Genomic DNA, 21,126 nt, shown 5'->3' with positions numbered 1-21,126 from the left:
ACCTGTCAGCCTCACCTCTGTGCCTGGGAAGATCATGGAACAGGCCACCCCAGAAGCTATACTAAGGCACATGGAGGACAGGGAGGTGATTCAACACAGCCGGCATGGCTTTACCAAGGGCAAGTCTTGACCATAAGTGGTAGAAACAGACAAAGATCTAAGAGTACAGTTTGGTAGGCAACATGAAATCTGCCTCACTGCAGAGGATGTGCTGCAGGTATTCTGTTCCCATTAAACTGCGCTTAAGCCTTTAAGCCATTTTTAAGCACCATATTAAATGAAGCCCCACATACATGTAGCCCCAGCAGATTTAAATGCTGAAATCCATAACAATCCTGGTCAGATGAATCACACATGTATAGTTTTGCACATGTGCAGCAAAGCCCGTGCCTCAGAATCAGTGCTCTTTCACAACAGGGTAGTTTGGTCATTTCCAATGAACCCAGCACAACTGGCACTGGACTGAATATTATGTACAATTTAGCCACATGTGCTCGTAGCCTCTTTTCTAGAAGTTGAACAATCTGAGTTATCAAGTCTCTGAAAACTATTCAGATGCCAGAAAAAACACAGGAAAAGCCATGCTCCAAACGCTTTTGTGTAAGGTCAGGTTCTACATCCTGTAATACACATCATTATCTACAGAAAATCCGTGTTAACCCTATTGGTACTACAGTGAAAGCCACTCCAGAGCTTCAAGCAATGCCAAAACACTACACCATCATTTGTGCTGAAGTGAAGCTCACTCCAGCTGAATTCCACATACCTGTTCAGAGGTATCCTGAACAGCCCACTATCTCGCTTGGACTTTTCCTCAAATCAGCTTACGCATGCTAATATGTAAGGCTACAGAGACTCAAAACACAACACAAAAGAAATCTGACATAAAATCAAAAGAGGATGTTTAAAAGTGAAGATCTTTACACTTACATAGATTACTGCATTGTATGAATGGCAATGTAGGTTTACCTTGAACACCATGGAGTTTATTTTCACTTAACTAAAACCTATTTGACATGTTAGAACATAAACCCAGCATTGCATGAAAGAAATATGTTTACATTAAATGATGTGTGAAATATGATCATAAAGTTTTCCTTCTAACTCAGAATAACTCCCAAATGTTTTTAGTCCTAAACTGATAGCAATCACATTACTTTTTTAAACAATAACCAGTAAAACAATGCCCTCATCTCTTGTATCTTGCATCTCAAGACAGATAGCAAAAACTACTTTATTTCAATGAAACCACTATAATGAAATCTAGTTGAAATGAACTGATACCTTATTAACTCAGAGTCCTCTGCTGAAACTTAGTAATTCTTCTCAGCATTTCATTCTGGTTTGTTGGTTATTACTTTTTTAGTTATTATTTAATTTTTTTTCTGTAGGGGTTTCTTAGTTTCTTATTTGCTGCATGTTATGATGTGGCAGGATATAATTTTGAACAAGTCCTGCCTGAAGACTTTTTCTAGGCTTACTATCCAAATTCTTAAAACACTCTATCTATCAGGCTGTTGCTTTCTTCTGGAACATTTTAATTAAAGTGCTAAGTTTTATTTGTATTGATCACAGATTTATAATAAGGTTATTTCATATTTATTTTTAGGTTTTTTAAAAAAGTGCTTAGGCAGAAACCCTAACCTATAAATGTTCAGTTCATAATGGAAGCTATATAAAATATTTAAAAGAATGGCATTGATTCCCAGTAGATGGGCTCACACTGATTAAAAGCCTCTACAGTGACGTGATTAGCCTCATTACGTGGAAGAAATTTTGTCATAACTTCCATTACAATCTGGTGCTTTCAAGGGTATAGGAAATAAGCAGTAAATACTTACTTATAATACATTTTGATGTAAAACATTAAAACTAATTTCTAAATCTACTGCAGATTTTTGTATTCGTATAGCTAATTTTCTCAATACACATTGGAACAAAAGATATTCAAGCTTATTTCTCAAAAATGAAATCTGACAATCAGTCCATAACATGCTTGATCACTTCTAAGATTTTTGGGGGGGAAAAACTTCTCCTTTAGGAAAAGAAACTGCAGGATGGGAAAACTGCAGCATAGAAAGTGACACGGAAGGCTTTGAATTATATTAATTTGTAGCTGACGGCAAGCAAGTGCAAAGCTTCCCAAGGATTCGCATGTCCTCCTCTGAATATCTTAAAGCATCCAGAGAGAGGCAAGGCCCGCTCAAACTGCTCTTTGTATTTTTCCTTCCTTATATAGTGGTCTTCTAGCATGTAACCCACAGTACTGCTTCTTGCAATAATCTGCCTCCTTCATAGAGGAGAAACTGAACCACAACATTCTCTGTTCATCACACACAGTGCTGCAACTGGAACCAATGTCATGGCCTATTATGTGAAACACCTCAACTCTAATACAATTATTTCATTGTATCACTTTAATACTTTCAGATAAAGTTTAAACAGAGTGAATAATAATGTTTTCTTTATTTCATTAAAAATGAAACAGAAGAATATTTTGCTTGCAGTGTACTTTTCGAAATGTATTTTGAAACACCAGTGCAATCTAAACCTTAGAAAATCCACTTTGTTTTCTACTATACAAGGTTGTATTTCCAAACTTAGAAAATCACAATTGCAACAAATATAAAATATATACATGCACATTACGCAGATATACTTATTTACATAACCTTAACATAGCATTAATGATTAGGTTTGTACTGTACTCTTTCTGGCTTTCTGAAGTTCTTTGTGCCAAGAGGAAATTATCATTTTTTGTTTTATTCATACACAAACAATGGCTTATGTTTAAAGCAAATTAGTGAACATTACACAGAGAAACATAACATGGTGTTTGTACTTGTTAAGGGCCATTATCCCTTGAATCTGCAAAGTATATCAGTGTATGACATCAGACGTAACAGATGTATGGATCTACATTTCCAGGAAATCAGTTGGTACCTTATATTCAAACAATTATTTGCCTTAGCAATTTGCTGAATTGAAGCTTCACATTACAATAATAAAGACCTACTTTTAGTCATGTCCTCTCCTTGACAGCACTATGGGTCTCATTCAATGAATACTGACAGTCTGCTTCAAAATGTGAGCTTTATAGATCATAAATAACATATAAGTCCTCAAATGGAAAATAAGGAAATTCCAACTGGAAAACTGAACATATGTCAATGAATCCTGACTGCAATAGGCAATCTCTTCTCCTGAGCAGAGCAGTCTCTTAGAGAGTTTCCTCAAAAACCTTAATGTAGAAAGGTTCTCACTTTAACATATATAGATTTGTGTCCATGTAAGTGTTTCACTTTCATTTCTGAAGCTAAAATATAACGATATGGTCCAAAACTTTGCACTCTGATTCAAGACAAAAATAACATATGCTAACGTCATACTTAAATATATCAAGCCACTAGTACAATCTTACCATATATTTATGTTAAAAACATGCATCTACTGGTTATGATGACCTTTCATGCTTAAACTCTGTATGTGTCATAGAATTTGTCAGCACTGGGGGCTTTCCAGTTATTTTATTATTAAAGCGAATGGAAACGGAAACTTAAAAGGGCAAGCTCAAGATAACTTTGGGCATAGTGATACATGTTAACAGGAGATACAAATATCTTCCAGAACAAGTTATACACAGTGTGTTTTCCTATTCAGTACAATCTGCAGTAACACAGTTTGATGATAAAATGTCATCCATCTGCATGCTTCTAAACGCTCCAATACCCTCCTGCATGTCAAACACCTTCTCTTCAAACTTTTAGCTTCTGTTGACACTTCATTAGAGAACATTTTGAAAATTCCTCTGTTTTGAAATATATGCATTTTGAAACACAGAGACTGTGTTTCTCATGATTCTCTCTTGGTTTTGGATACGAAGTTTATCTTGCTTCTTGTAAGTCTAGTTTCGTACACCCAAGTAACACAAAAGTCCCCAATGACAATTCAGTGAGCACCCTGGAGCCTTCCTACTCTCCTAACAAGTCATATGCTGATGACAGGTCTGAACTAAGGGCTTTAAGGCCTCCAAAATCCATTCTTCTGCAAACCCTTGGCATACAATTTGTATGCTTGTCATGGCTGAGGTGCTAAATTCATCCAACTCCCTGCTGCGGAGCTAAGAAATCTTACAGGCTCTACTTTGAATTTAAGAAGCATGTAGACTTTAGGAGGAAAAGTCTTAGTCAAACAGCTAGGACACCTAAACAAATAATGGTGGGTATTAGCTCTCACCAGAAAAAAAAAAAAAAGTGTGGTGGGTTGACCCTGGCTGGAGGCCAGGTGCCCCTCAAAGCTGCTCTATCACTGCCCTCCTCAGCTGCACAGGGGAGAGAAAATATAACAAAAGGCTCGTAGGTCAACATAAGGGCAGGGAGAGATCACTCACCAATTACTGTCACGGAAAAAACAGACTCGACTTGGGGAAATTAGTTTAATATATTACCAAGCAAAACAGAGTAGAGTAATGAGAAGTAAACCCAAATCTTAAAACACCTCCCTCCACCCCTCCCTTCACCCTGGGCTCAACTTCACTCCCCATTTCTCTCCCTCCTTCCCCCAGCAGCACAGGGGGACGGGGAATGGGGGTTGTGGTCAGTTCATCACATGTTGCCTCTGCCACTCCTTCCTCCTCAGGGGGGGAGGACTCCTCACACTCTGCCCCTGCTCCAGCCTGGGGTCCCTCTCACAGGACACAGTCCTCCACCAACTTCTCCAAGATGAGTCCTTCCCACAGGCTGCAGTTCTTCATGAACTGCTCCAGCGTGGGTCCCTTCCACAGGGTGCAGACCTTCAGGAGCAAACTGCTCCAGCGTGGGTCCCCCACGGGGTCACAAGTCCTGCCAGCAAACCTGCTCCAGTGTGGGCTCCTCTCTCCACAGGGCCACAGGTCCTGCCAGGAGCCTGCTCCAGTGTGGGCTTCCCATGGGGTCACAGCCTCCTTCAGGTGCCTCCACCTCCTCTGGCATGGGGTCCTACATGGGCTGCAGGTGGAATCTCTGCCCCACCATCATCCTCCATGGTCCGCAGGGGGACAGCCTGCTTCACCATGGTCTTCACCACGGGCTGCAGGGGAATCTCTGCTCTGGTGCCTGGAGCACCTCCTGCCCCTCCTTCTGCACTGACCTTGGTGTCTGCAGAGTTGCTTCTCACATCTTCTCACTCCTCTCTCTGGCTGAAAAACTGCTGCTAGTTTTGTTTCCTTCTTAACTGTGTTATCCCAGAGGTGCTACCACTGTTGCTGATGGGCTCAGCCTTGGCCAGCAGCGGGTCCCTCTCAGAGCCGGCTGGCATTGAATCTGTCGGACACGGGGGGAAGCTTCTAGCAGCTCCTCACAGAAGCCACCCCTGTAGCCTCCCCCACTACCAAACCGTTGCCATGCAAACCCAATACAGAAAGAAAAAAAATAAATCTTTGGACCAGCATCTTTGATGGTATGCTACATTTCAATCCAGTTCTGCTTAGGAATTCATTACTTTTTCTCATGGCAGCCTTGTACGTTATTGCTCATCTTGGAGCTCAGCGCTGGTTGCACAGGAAGGAGTCCCTTAAAGGCACAGCGTAGGTCAGGGTGCTCAAGCCACACAACTGAGCGCCTGTTTGTGTGGGTCAGGAGCCTTGAGGATCCAGAACTCAGAGCTGTGCTGAGAAGTCTTAAAAGCTTGGTACATCTGATCCAGTACTGGTTTTCAATTCTGATAAACTTGCTGCAGTTTTTTCATTCCCATAGATAACTTCTGAAATCCTAATTTCAATTCTGAAACATCATGACTCTCCCCACAAGCATCCATCTTTGAAATTCTTTCACTGAAGAAATACTCTTTTGACTTGTGCTACTTAAGAAATCAGTTTTCCTACTTGCTGGTTATACAGTAGAAAACTTTTGATAATGCTATCTCATAGTACATTGAATTAGTACATTTTAATTAAAATATGTCAAACTTATTTAAGAGCTAACAATAATTTATATTATATAACTACAAAAACTTCTTTTAAATACCAACATTATCAATTTCATCAGAGATACAGCACATAATTCTAAGATTTATAATAGACATACTGCATATATTGATCTATTACATATGTAAAAGTAGTTTCTACAGAAAATCAACAACTGAGAGGATGTTTTAGATAGCTGCACATTATTTGTAACCTCTACCTGTACAAGATTTTTCTTCTGGTCATTACAATCCTTGCTGCAGTATATTTTGTATCTCTAAATATGACTTCTAAAATTATTCTTCCAACTTGCAGAACAAATTGAATTAAAAATGGACAGATTTTCAAAAGTGTCAGAAATGCCAATGCTGAAACACCAACTGGAATTTCATAGAGGCAAATGTCAGTATTTTATCATTTATTTACCTCCTAATTCAGAAGGCACTGACAGGGTGACTGAATAGTAAAATTCTGGCCACTAATCTCTTTGCTATTTCATCTTTAAAGTTAACTTGCCAAAAAGAGATTTTTGCAGTCCTAAAAAAGGCCTTCAACTGGCATACAAGTAATTACATTTTAGGTTCAACCAGAAGCCACAGAACGACAACAGCATACTGAGGTTGTTCTTCTTCTCTTGTTACATGTCAAATGCAATTTGCTATAATAATTACACTCTGGCTATGTTTTGTTCCTTTACCACCTAAAGATCATCGGGGAAGGAATTTCAAAAATTAGTCTAACACACATATGGTTTAACCAGATTTTGGAAAGAATGTGTATTTTAAAAGCCTCAAAACATAATGCAGTTGTTTTTAATGAAAAATATAATATTTTCCAATTTGGAATGATTATAAGGGTAAGGATAGTAATTAAAACATGAATTACCTAAACTGCAGCTACAACACAAAAGCTGTTTCACTTATTCCTACAGACTTCTCAACATGTAGCACCATCCAACAACAAGTTACTAAAATCGTCACACTCTGAACTACAACTGAGTCATCACACACGTCTTAAGTTCCATCCCTGAAGATCAAAGCTAAAATTTCACTTTGTTCAACATGAAGTCATCAGAGTTTAAAACTCATTTTACTTCATCACATAAAGCCTGAACCTGTCACTGAACCATCCTACGTGTCTGTAAACTATTATATAAAATCGTTTGAAAGCTAGTATCTGTGCCTTCTAAACTGCTTTACACCAAGAGAGCAATTTGTCTTTTCAGACAAGTCATCATCTCATAAGACAATATTAGGAAAAGAGTTCTTTTTAGGAAGGGGATGATTAAATGGCTTTGGATGCAGTTAAACTCCTCATTTAAAAACCACAAGAGTTGACTAATTTAAGAAACAGGCAAAAAAAAAGTCTGTACGTTTTCATACACCATGCAAAATGAAAAATACAGAATTATTGTACATGATAAGTGCTGCAAAACAGTAACATTATGAGAGAATTTTGATCAGCCCATTAAACTGGTTAGTGAGGCCTAAACTGTGTTAAACACATATCCATTACATCTACAGACTGCTGTAATTAAGCTTTCTGCATTTTATTGCCATAAAATAACTCTTCATGAACAATGCAACATTTTATGAATTTCTTTCAATGAAATAAAATTAAATATACATTTGCTAATATAGCCACTGTAACAAGGATATTAACTGCAACCTTTATCAGTCTCTGAATTACTGTTTAAAACGAATTTACTCATCACAGAATTATTGATTTTTTGTTAAGAAGTTAGCTATAAGCCAGGTATTAAGAGCTGCCTACTTTTAATGGAATGTCTCAAATCCCAGAAAAAGAAAATAGAAGGAAAACTGCTTAAATACATACTTGAAACACTTGAATACCACTCATACTGTTTGAACCATGCACCTTGTCTTAACAAATGCCTTTGTGCATTTTATGAATAGCCTGAACAGATATAATCACTCTTAAAATCAGAAAAAGTTAATCTCAATTTACTGTACACTCTTCTATATAAATTGATAATTATTATAAGGTTTTGGACTCCACTCTAGCTCTAGTATTTTACAACATAACAGGTAAAACATATTTCAAGTACCATATTCCCACTTAAGATAGCAAGAGCTGCAATTATGGATCACAGTCCACTACTCAAGAGCAGAAACTTCAAGCTATAGACCTATTTGCTTAGAGCCAGGTACTTCTCCAACTGAAAGCAGGTGAAATTCCAGCAGCAGTCATTGAGGAAAAAACTGGGCATGCAGAATTCCCTCTGCAAATATGAAGGTAGTAAATGCAGTATCTCAAAGGAAAATGAAAAAAACTACCCACAATAGAATGTTAGAAAGTGTACGTAAGGTGGCAGTGGGGACAGGCTACTTAAGAGGAATATAGAAACATCACCCACATAAGCACAAATGGAAGTAGGAGCTGGAGTTGGAGGCAGAGCAAGAAGAGCTTCTGTAAGTACGTTAGCACCAAAAATTGAGCAAGGTAAGTGTGTGTGTCCCTGGTGACTAAGGCATGAGATCAAGCAACAAATGACATGGAAAAGGTATGACAAAGGACATAGAAAAGCTGAACTATTATTCAGTGCCTTCTTTGCCTTGCTCTTTATTGACAAGGTCTGCGATCAGGCCCACCAGGGCTTCTGACCCTCATGATAGTGTCTGCGGGACTGAAGTACTGCCCACAGTAGAGATGACTGGGTCAGGGACCAGATGAGTAAACCGGACATTGGAAAGTCTCAAGGGACAAGATGGGATGCATCCAAGGGTGCTAAGGAAGCTGGCTAATGCCACTGTGATACAGGTCTCTTCTTTGGAAGGTCATAGCAATCAAGTAAAGTACCTGATGGGAAGATTAGAAAAAGGCAAATGTCATACTCTCTTCAACAAAGAGGAGCCATGGAACTACAAGCCATCCAGCCCAACCTAAGTCTATGGGAAGACTACAGTGCAAATCTTCCTGGAAGTCATTTGTCACAAAAAAAAGCAGGGCCTGACCAACCTGATGGTGAGATTGTTGACTCAGCAGATGAGGGGAGAGCAAAGACTGTAAATTACCACAGGCTTAGGAAGTTTTTGACAGTCTACCACAGTGTCCTTATTGTTATCCTCAACTGGTTAAGGGATAGTTATTGAAAAGACAGAGACCAACTCATCTTGGAGATGCACAGCAAAATACTCAGAAGCAAAAGGCACAAGTTGCGTCAAGTGAAATTCTAATAAAATAGAAGGAAACAATCTTCACCAGGAGGGTGGTCAAATCACAGAACAGGTTGGTCAGGGAGGCTTAGGAGTAACTAAGCTTGAAGGCATACAAAACTCAGCAGGCCAAGGCCCTGAATAACCTGATCTAACTTCAACAGGGGATCGGAGCACACGACCTTAAAAGCACCTGTCCAACCTAAGTTATCCTATCATTAAGAATACACAAGGGAAGTTAATCTTGTATGGTATTGGGCTTTAGTCAATCAAGCTGTACCAGCAAAAGAGGTTTTTGCTTCTCTTTAAACACCAGTGAGGTTGCTTCTACAACTGATGTCTGTCTGTTTTAGTCAAAATCAGCCTGGATGGTTTAAATTGTAGGTCTTTGCTAGCCCTTTTATTTTGAGTAAAATAAAGAAGAGTTTGCACTAGCTGTTCTGCAACCAGATCTAAATGAACAATGACTTCTGGCAGGAGGGCAAGACAGGCAGCTGAGGGTAGGATAGTAAGCAGTTATCTTTTCTCTCAGCACAGCTGCTTGTAATATGCTGACACCCTTCCAGATAACTATTTAAATTGTTTAACCAACCACATCAGGAAAAAGTGCATCATGGCTAGGTCACCACAACTTGCCTTTAACAAAGCAACTGTTCCTTGTCAGGTAACACAAAGACTCAAATTAGCTAGTGGGAGTGAGGTAAGGAGCAAGCACTGAGGGAGCAGAAAATCAAGAAAATACACGAGTTTTGTCAGCACTTCCACTTCTCTTACTGCTCAGGGAATCCACAGTTGCTGGTAATGATGTAATGATAATTTAAAAAAAATCTTACTTAGATCATGCAAACATCACTTAATTATCAGGTCACTGTTCCATTAGAATGTACAGATCCCTCTGTGCAAAACCAACTCAGTACAACTACTGAACAAAGCTTGTAACAAAGCAGGACTTAAGGGGAGGAAAGATCAGACAAATTCATGGAAGAAAAATCCACCAAGTTATTAAAAATATATAAACTACGTCCAGCTCAGAAAATCCCTAATCAAAAAAACAGAGACTGGGAAAGTAATAAACTGAGGTATCATTTATATACATTTGCCCTGTGGGAGACAAGACATGGGGCTAGAGAGACCTTTGGGGTAGGCAATACAAGCTCTTTGGTTCTAAAGCCTCCCTTGCTTTCAAATAAGCCCCACCTGTAAGGTGCAGAATCATAAGTGGAAAACTATAGCCTCTATTCACCCTTGTACTTGAGAGATTAAATTTGAGCTTATAGACTCCAATCAATTCTTAAACTTGTCTGTGGTCCAATCAACTGTTGAGGATTTTTAGACTGTGTGAAATGTCAGAAGATAAAATAATTAACAAAACCCCAAAAGCTTAGCCTATTTCAGATTCAATAATAATGCATTTTTATACTTTGTTTGGTGTACAATTTTCTTCTTGTTTCAATATGGAAAAACAAGACTTGCCTATAAAATTGTGAACCTAAGACTGTATCAAGAACAAAAGAGTTCTACTAACAACTCCCTCTGCGGCTTAAGGGAATCATTAGGGAATCACAGAGAAAAACAAGGAGGCCATGAAATGGCTTGTACAATCATCTCAACCAGTAGAAAGTATGCATGAAAGACCTACAATTGTTGCATTTACTCAAGTGTACTTTTTAATTCCTCTACAAGCTTCCTACAATTCCTTTGCCAGTTCAAAATCTTGCTCATTTCCATAGTGTATCCCCATTCAGCTTCATTTGCAGCTTCAATCAACTATTCTTCAAATCAAACAATGTTTGTCATAAAAATCAGAAGCAAAGAGTATTGAAGAAATGTTATTTTTTTCTCCACCTAGAATATGTTGGGAATGCCAATGGCAGTCTTCATTAGTCCTGCTGAATGATACAAGCAGTTTAGATTATGGTGTATACAATTAGCCTTCACACCATGGTTGATCAAACACGTAATTTTTTTTTTCCAACATGTGATATAACAGCCTAATTCTACAGCACTAGCTTCATGGTATGAATAACATAATACCCAAACACTGATTCATATGACTGTAAAACAAGAGGCTGATCTGGACCATAGTTCAACCACTTTTTATTCCACTGAGACAATGTGATTCATATAATTGACATTTTCTAAATGTCTGAGAAACTATTCCACATGAACTCCTCCATAAAAGAAGGATTAAAGTATGAAACAAATCCTTAACTGGCCAGAAGGCTTGACATACAGAGGCACGTTAGGGTCAAAGAAGTAGTGCTCTAACACAAAAGGTATTTAGTAGAAATCTAAATAGAAGACCTGAAATGACCACCTTATTTGTACACTTAAGTGCTGAAGTAGTTTCCCAAAAGATGTCCCATTTTGATAAATCTTATTGGTATGATACGTTGTCATTCCACAGTTTATTTTTTAATTCAGCTGTTTTCCAGCCACAGTGCATTTTACTTCTGTATTTCTGTTCAAATTCTACATTTCCTGGCTCGAAACAAAACCAATTTGGTTATTTCTTCCCTACTGTAGCTTTCATAAAAAGCTTCTAGTCATCCTAAGGAGTGTCAGATGTTCAAAATTAGCACATCATCCCATTACAACCTGAAAATCACTTATTGTTTTATGTAACACCCATAACATATTGTTTTATGTAACACCAGGGGATGGAAGACTTCCGGAATGGTTGGATCCTACAAAGAGACACCAAACTCAAAAGAAGAAAGGTTCTTTTCACATTAATCTCTTTGCATTTGTGTGCACAAGGCTTCTGATAATACAGCCTGGCCTCTTCTGCAGACCAAACTCATGCTACAGTTGAGTAATGTTGCACCTAAGTGAATGCAAAACTAATTGCAACATTTAAAATATTTTAATATATATATTTTCTCTCTGATTTATACTAATTCTTAATTATTTCTGTTATAATAACAGTTAATCTTTCTCAATTTTCTAGTGCTTGACAACTACAAACAACCCACCACAATCTATGGCCATGGTGGTTTTTTTCCTGATCTTTCCTACAGGTCTTTACTTGTGGGTTAAATGATGCTGAAGACCATCTCATGATCATAAGAGAAGTTTTTCTTAGCAATTACATTCTGTGTTTTCACTTCTCATTCTGCCATAGTCACCAAATTACTTTTGATTTTTTTTGAATGTGAAGATAAAAAGAAACTGGGCTTGAAGCAAGAACTATGCAGGTCACACAGTCACACTGACTGTGTTCCACTGATGACCACGACACTGACAATGTTCCATTTTTCAGAAGCTTTAATTTTTTGGCTCCTCCATTTTAATAAACAAGGTTTCACCTGTTTGATCTTCTGGAATGTGAGAAAACACTTTCTGTTGTTTCTGAGATTACTATAAATCCCTTTGAGCTTCTTCACTGATTTCAAGAGTTCGTATTTTATCTTTTCAATGTGAACACTGTTGTGAGCTAACTGTGGTGTCATCTGTTGAGACCACTCAACTGTTTCTCCCTCATATCCTCAAACACTGAAAACTTCTCAATCCTGAAGTTAGTGTGAAATGGTAACATCACTAGCTTAGAGTAGTGAGCAGCATGAACATTTATTACAGCTCAAATTACAATGAACCACCTACATGCCATACCAATGGGAAATACTGCTACTAACTGCCTGCATGCAATGAGAGCAAATTCTTTTACTATCATTGGTAGTCCTAAAAAATGAAAAGGAAAAAAGATAAAGAAGGATAGTTAAAGTAACGCTTTTCAATCTATTTTTGTTTTGAAATTTTCACAGGTGAACATTTAAGGAAATACAAGTATCACTCAGCACTAGTCAAAACATAGATACTTCACTAATCTTTTAGAATGTTTAATTGTAAAGAATTGAAAAAAATCATTATTTCCACATCTTCATTGTCAAATAGAAGCTGGTTCTTATGACTAACAGGCTTGTGTTCACTAAATTCTACTTTCTTTCTTAGCAACCAGATACTTCATGTAAGTTACTGTTTTCCAAAACACTTAGTAAGAATTTTGGTGTCATAATCTTTCAAGTTTTTCAAAACACTGTTTCACAATCTGTTTCTAAAATAAATAATTGAAGTCAGAATTATGTTAAATTCATCCAGAACAATACAAGTTAAAAAATAAAACAGAAAAACAAAATTGCTCTCAAAGCACCTAGTGAGTTACCATTCACCTAAAATTATGAGTGTATGCATGCATGCATACATATACAACACTCCTACAAGCTGAAAATAAAAGTTATTGTAGAGCGCTAATTCTTACAATTAATAAAAATGTTCTTGGTGTAGTACCAATACCTTCAACCCCATCCTTTTTTCCCACTTAGAATATTAGATGAGCTGTTGCAGAATACCAAGTCCAAGGGAGTAGCATGGCCTCATTTTATCCAGAGGCATTACACATATCAAAGAAAAATATCTAAGACTTTGCAACATACTCCAGTTATCTGTCCTTGAAAGTGAGTATTATCTCTAACTAAATCACAATATATTACATTTTCTTTTCTGCACAAAATACCTTTATACCACTCAAGTAATTCTTTCTCCCCCATGCTTTCACTAAGTATTCACCAAAGTGCTGGTCATCATCCCTACTTAAAGTAATTCAAAAGAGCAAGTACAGTAAGCAACAGTATGTAGAAAGAGCCATGCATCTTACGGCATGACTCTAAGTTAGGGAACAGCTGAAGTTACAGTAGACATAAGTATCAAACAGTTACAATTATTTAGATTCACCATAATTTATGTGTTTTCTTTACTAAGTTATCTCATAAGTATAAATTTGGTTGGATTCATGAAAATATTCACAACAAGTATGGTATCAGCTTCTACAAATTTAACCTAGGTTACATAGTTCATTAAAATCTCAGTTCTAGGTAAATGGTAGAATCTTCAGTTGTGTGAATTCCCATTCTAATTATTTGGAATCATACGTGGCTGCCATCACAGGGCAAGTTTAAGCAATCAAAATTTCAGTGATACCAACCACAGATAAACAATTAGGGATATTTATCCTTTATTTATCCTTATCTGCAAAGTTCTACTAACGAATTATCATGAAGCTTAAGATGTCTGCTTTCTAAGCAGACTGAAAGTAGAAGACTGAAAGTACACTTCTGTTATCTATTTTTTAATACTGTAAACATTCACTTGATCTAGAATAATTAAATACTGTAGGACTCCTAACAAGCTTCTGCATTTTCCCCAAGGTGTCGGATTTTCAAACTGATATACTATCTCATTGGTTACTTTCTGCTTCTATACTGCTAGACTACAGGTATGATGGCAAAGCATTATGAAATAGCCTTTGCAACAACACTACAAGTTTACCAGCTGTATCAAGCCAGATTCCACCTAGTTTCATATTCAACATCTGATTTCCTCACAAAAGATACACAGAGGAGAGAGTGATACATTATTAAATCAATCTGGATTTTCCTTAACCACACATTGTAAAAGATCGATTTACTTAAGTGGAGAAGTTTGTATCTTTTTTCAAATTATTCTGAGACTTTAATACAATAAATCAGTCATCAAAAAAAAAAAAAAACCCAACTTCCTAACACCTTAAGAAAACTATTTCATAGAAGTGAGTACCGTGCTTAATTCTGATGTGCTTAAAAGTAGTAAATTTTAAGGTTTTTGACTTAGTTATTATATCAGCCACATACTTGATTAGGAGGCAAAGAAATGTCCAAACCAGCCCTTTTCACCATTAAAAGAGCTTAGTAAATTACACTGAAAGACAACGTAAAGATAATTGCCAGACTGACCATGAAAACAACTGACAAACAAGTGCTGAAAATACTTGACGCATCATAGGATATAATGAAAAGCAGAATAAGGCATATTATTTTTAATTTTTTGTGTAGAGAAATAAAATTTAGCAGGCCAATGTTCAAAAAAACACAAGCAACTTCTGACAAGCAACTTCTGACAAAGAATGTCAGTGATTACTAAAAATGAAAATATCAGTCATATGGAGGTGTGTTCTATTTAGATGAAATGATATTCAAATGCAGTTAGTTCTTGGAAAACATTTTCCTCCTACACACATTCTTAAAGCTGATTTTTTCATTATGGAAATGATTACTACTATTACACCACTTCCATATTTCTACATTGCCACGCCAGTGATTGATGTAATTTACTTTAATCAGACATTCAAAAATCAATGAGCTACAGATACTTTATGTCCCAATATCCCACTTCTGCAGTAGGGCAGACTAGTCTGGAGTTACATAATATTTGCAAAATAGGCAAAAATATCCATACTTAAACTATACTTCACACATATCTGAAGATTGTAAATAAATCAGTAACAGCTTTTATGCAAAACAAATTTTCAAATTCTTTTATAGCACAAGTAACTTTTCATGATCTATAATTATTTCAAAAATAACTATGTCACTATACTTTTTAAAGCTGATTTCTCATGGTTAAAATCCTTCAAAGATATTATGTTCACCTACTTAAATCTCTAAGTATCAGGAAAGTATCAGGAAGTAAAATCAACATCATCTCAACTTTTCCCCAGAAATTACTTCAATTTTAGTGGGCATCATTATTTTGCAGATGAAAGGGACAGTAAAGACCATGTATACAGCAGAGCTCTCTTTCAATAAAAGTCAAAAATCATGTTTGGTCATGTAGAGTCAGTCAAATAAACTCTACACTTGGTCTGTACTTGATGATTCTATTATCTAATCTACTAAAAATATATCATTAGTGTAAAACTTTACAATCTATTGAGCTGTGCACTAAAGATTCCCTGTAAAATATTATCTACATTTATCCTTTTAGAAACATCTGATAAAGATGTTACAGGAATACTAGAAATGCTTATTATACTAATAAGCATTCATTTCTCTCTGTGATAAAAACTCATGTAACCAAACAGAGAAATGATGGATCTGATTTTGCAAACGCATTTCCCCTAAGCTAAGTGCTTACTGATCCGTTTATATAAATCCCTGACAGTAACACTGTCCCTGAAAGAGTTAGACTATGTGCATATAAATAAGAGAAAACAATTCCTTTAAGCAAAGAAAATTTGATGCTTGTGTTACGGTTTTTTTTCCCCCCATGTAGCGGAAATAAAATAGGCATTCTATTCAGGACCTCAGTTATAACTGTTTGGCCAATGCAGAACCTTACCTCTTTCAATGGCTGCTTCAGAGAATGACAAACGTTCTGCAACAGGTAAACTGCACCCTTTACAAGAATAAACAAATAAACCCAAAAAAGCCTCCAAATTTTTTCCTGCATCTCCAAACAATGCAATTCTCTCAATATTATTTTCAAAAGATAATCTTTTAGTCAAGATCATTCCATATATTTTTTGCATCTGTAAAGACACTAGCCATATGCATAAGACTGCTGAAAGCAAGATGCCTGCTCAGTATTCAGTCCTATTTAGGAACAAAACCAGAATAACCAACACAGTGCGGACCAGCAAGACCTGGAACAAACACCTCAACGTAGCCCAGTCACTGATGTCAGACATGCTAGAGTATACCAATGCCGAGCTCAAACACTTCCTCAGCCACATTCAAAAGCTATGACTATGAAATACACCACGAATCTCAGAATCACAGAATTATTTAGGTTGGAAAAGACATTTAAGATCATCCAGTCCAACTGTTAACCGAGCATTGCCAAGTTCACCACTAAACCATGTCCCTAAGCACCACATCTACGTGTCTTTTAAATACCTCTGGGGTGGTGACTCAACCACTTCCCTGGGCAGCCTGTTCCCATGCTTGACAACCCTTTCGGTGAAGAAATTTTTCCTCATAACCTCCCCTGGCACAACTTGAGGCCATTTCCTCTCATCCTGTCACTAGTTACTTGGGAGAAGAGACCAACCGCCCACCTGGCTACAACCTCCTTTCAGGTAGTTGTAGAGAGTGAGAAGCTCTCCCCTCAGCCTCCTTTTCTCCAGGCTAAACAACCCCAGTTCCCTCAGCCGCTCCTCATAAGACTCGTGCTCTAGACCCTTCACCAGCTTCATTGCCCTTCTCTGGACATGCTCCAGCACCTCAACATCTTTCGTGTAGTGAGGGGCCCAAAACTGAACACAGGACTCAAGGAGCAGCCTCACCAGTGCCAAATACAGGGGGACAATCACTTCCCTACTCCTGCTGGCCACGCTATTTCTGATACGAGCCAGGATGCTGTTGGCCTTCTTGGCCACCTGGGCACACTGCTCGCTCATGTTCAGCCGCCTGTTGACCAACACCCCCAGGTCCTTTTCGGGTTTGAAATTAATTTCTGGAACAATTTAATCCTTAAATGTATACCCTCACACAACCCGAAATAAGAACTGGATATGGTACTAGGATGTCTCCCTGTTCATTTTATATCTTCTGTACTGCCAACCTCTGGGCCAAGAATCACTGTACCTTGCAAATCTCTTCCTCCTGAAATGTGACTGTTCACAATAATCCCATTTTCAATAAGATTCAGCCACTTTTAAGATAATCTTAGAACACATTTTGCTTTTAGAGTATGGAAAAAATCTGCAACCAAACAGGCAAATTCATCTCAACCTTAACCATAGCTGTACTATCATCTCCCTATTATTCTACACTTATTTGTAAGGATAACACCACTTTCTTTTCTGTTAGTCAAGTTTGCTTCCTGATGTAATAGCCTAAGGAAAACTCCCCTTGGCACCAACCCAGTAACTGCACATTTATCTTACATTATCTTACACTTGGTTAAGCAGGAGTACAACAGTTCTCAACCAAGCCTATTACCAACTGAAAAAGAATCTGAAAGTGAGTTTACTATCCACACCACACAAAGTAAGAAGGTAGAAATCATAAAACACCCTTATTGAAAAGACTAAACCACCTTTCTGTAAAACACTAAACTATAACTCATATGTGTAACAAAACTTGTGAAGTAGAAGTTTTGTCAGAGGTGATAATCTGAAGTCCCATAACATCAGGAAACAAAAGAATGAAAAAGATAACAAATTAGAAAAATAGCATGAGACTGCAATAATATTTTGTTCTACAAGCAATGTTTTCTGGAAAGTCAACGATTTTTCCATTGACCCATCATACTTCACCAGCTGTCATTTTGTTGGTCTACTTTGAAAGTACTACTTCCCTTTTATATGCAGGGGGCAAGGGGAAAAAAAAATCCAAATTTAGACTCACATACACATTTAACATGTTTCTTTATGTTGTGTTAGTACTTGTGCTTACAACATGCAACCTCACTTTACCCTGATTCTGAGAAGTAAAATAAAAAACCCCACATGGTTTTCACTCTTTTGATACTTCATCCAACTGCCAAAATCACAGAACCACTGAATGATTGAAGTTGGAATTGTCCTCTGGGGAACATCTTGCCCAACACCCATGTTCAAGAAGGGTCACTTAGAAAAGGTTGTCCAAGACCATGTCCAGATCAAGGAATCCTGAAAACCGTATTTTTCTCACACAGTAGCTGGCTCCTGGGTGACAAGATGAGCAAACGGAAATCTACAAAAACCTCCTAAAATGTATGTCACCTGACAAACCTGAAACAGATAAAGGTCTAAGAATCATTTTATTCTGCCCACCAGAAAGAGAAATGTCTTTCAAGAGTAAAATATACTTTTCACTCTTTCACTGACTTTTCTTTGTTTCTTCTTGTTTTTAAAAAAATACATATTTTCCTGGGGGAAGATATTGTTGGATGGGGTGTTTTGAGGGGTTTTTTTTGGGGGGTAGTATTGGGGTAGGTTTTTTTGAAAGGAAACAATAAAGAATTTTTCTGACTATCATTGGTTCCATTATCTGTAATCACCTCTTCTCTAGGAGTAGAAAAGCAAATAAAATACTGTCTTTGCAGACATTGAAGCATACCATATTAAATTTAGGTTTCCAATAAGAAAGGTATTGTAAAGATGAACTTATAGTAAAGGACAAAGTAAAGAGTAGAGTCATCTCACCAGGAACAAAAGAAAACAGTCTTGCCCAGACTTGCATATGTATTGCAGGGAATTCAAGAGAATCAGAAAATCTGTAGTTACAATATGTTACCCTCCATACTCTAATTTAGGACACATCTTTTACAGAACATGGAAAGAATTTACATTTTAAAATGGAGAAGTGTGATGAGCTCAGAATAGATGACATATCAGCATTTTCCACTATTTGGACCTCCGACACTTCCAAGACTGCAGTAAGTGCTTGTTCATTCACAGGGGCTTTTTTTTTTTTTTTTTCTGTATGAATAATGAGCAAGTACAATAGATGCTTCATATGCTGCATGGACTATTATTTCTGTACTCTCAGTGTTACTTTCTTCCTCTCTATTTCTTACTTCAAGATTGAAGAAAGTAAAACTTTTTATGGTCACAATGCTATGCTCTGGGTGACCTCCTATTCTGTTGAAGAGATGATATCCAGAAAGAAAGCTGGCACTTCTAAGAGTTCAGCATGAAGACTTTTGATCACCTGCAGTAGTTATAAAGCTGGTTAGGGATAACATCCTTATGAACAACTAAAACATCAAAATTCAGTCACTCTGTTTCTGCCTGTAATAGCAAATCTTGCAGAAGCAGTGAGAAATCTTTCACTACTATGGGTCCAGTCCTGTAGGAACTAACAACCCAGTATATCTGGGTTAAAACTGTCTATTAATTCCCTCAGTTAAAAGAAATTTAACATACAAGATACGTATTTCCTTGTTCATTGTGAAACTCACTGCAATTTGTACATGAATCTAGTGTCACACTTCATGAATTCCAATAAAAGATCAATAGGTACCAGCTACTTCAGGCAGAATTATTATAGCAAAGGACATTTGGTTTTCAAATTACCACATTTCTCTTCCATACTGAGAGCAATCAATTCTACATCAACTTTTTTCTTTTGACTTTTGTTTTTAATTTTGTGTAAAATGAAGACTAAACTGGAAAGTAAAGTTTATACTAAAAAAAATAAGAATAAAAATAAGAATATTTATTCTGACTTTATGACTTATGAAAGAGTTGCTCTAATCTTCTGTGTGAGATTTTATATATCAAAATTCAATGGAAATTACTGGCTAAGTCTATACAATTTACATCTACTAAATTTTACTTCTGAAGCACACTTTTCTCTCAGATTTTCTTTGCCATATTTATGATGGCTATGTACAGAGCTATTTTGTACCTCTGTATATTTTAGTTGCATTACAGTCTTTCATATTGTTAGGATAGTCTATGAAATTTTGGTATTGCCTACACAAATGGCCACATAATAATATGTAATATTTGTTCATAGTTGTTAAATCTGCATGTATTTGTTACCAGCACAAATTACACACATATAGTTGTAAAGTATCTGTCCCTTCTAAGAAAAAAAAAGTAGTTCTGGTTCAAAACAAAAAACCAGAGAAACCCAAACAAAACAAAACAAACTACCACACATAAAAAAAGTAGACAGATCCATCTGAATGTAAAACCAGCAACTTGTACTACACTCTTCCATTCTGTACTTTACAAAAAATTGCCCTTAAAACCTTCTGTGCTTGAAGCCTCGTAACACTGACATTATGCATGGGATTCGACTTACTACATCTAGGCATCAAAAGCATTTTGGACATCACAGTGTATCTACAACTCCTACACTGAGAGCGAGAACACAGAAGCAACCAGAGCCCCAGCCAGACACTCCAGACACCATGTTTAGGGAACTGAATCCCACATGCTGTCTTCTGCTTGCAAGAATGGCCTTCTAGGAACTGTCTGAAGAGAAAGGTTGGCTCCTACTTCAAGATATGGCAACTCATAAACACTTCAGTCCTTGTGCTACTGTGTGCCTCTGTTTTGACAATTAAGATAACTACCTAATGTCTGGATGCCTGAATTCAGAATTGTAAATTGTCCTACCAGTTCACAGGGTACACAGAGAGAAGCTGGAGTTTAAGCTTGCCTGTGTTTGAATCCAGGTGTGGTAGCACTCTAAGGCTCTTTCAGAAAGAGGGTGGTAGAAAATGTCCAGAAAATACCAGCTGTCCAATTAAAGTAGC

The 21,126-nt window shown here is 37.2% G+C and overlaps 1 protein-coding gene and 1 long non-coding RNA gene across 3 annotated transcripts in view; one reads left to right on the top strand and one right to left on the bottom strand.

The window, feature by feature from the left end:
• Window positions 1-14,629, top strand: part of LOC142599607 (uncharacterized) — a 33,054-nt gene extending 18,425 nt beyond the window's left edge. The window contains exons 3-4 of the long non-coding RNA XR_012833187.1: window positions 11,775-11,927; window positions 14,390-14,629. This is a non-coding gene — a long non-coding RNA (uncharacterized LOC142599607). The remainder of the gene's footprint in view (window positions 1-11,774; window positions 11,928-14,389) is intronic.
• Window positions 1-21,126, bottom strand: part of AUH (AU RNA binding methylglutaconyl-CoA hydratase) — a 118,806-nt gene that overhangs the window by 26,193 nt on the left and 71,487 nt on the right. The gene's annotated exons all lie outside the window — the stretch shown is intronic.

Source organism: Balearica regulorum, chromosome Z, assembly GCF_011004875.1.
Source record: "Balearica regulorum gibbericeps isolate bBalReg1 chromosome Z, bBalReg1.pri, whole genome shotgun sequence".
NCBI lineage: Eukaryota > Metazoa > Chordata > Aves > Gruiformes > Gruidae > Balearica > Balearica regulorum.
Note: the sequence above shows the minus strand (reverse complement) of the source record. Positions and strands in the feature narration are given on the sequence as shown.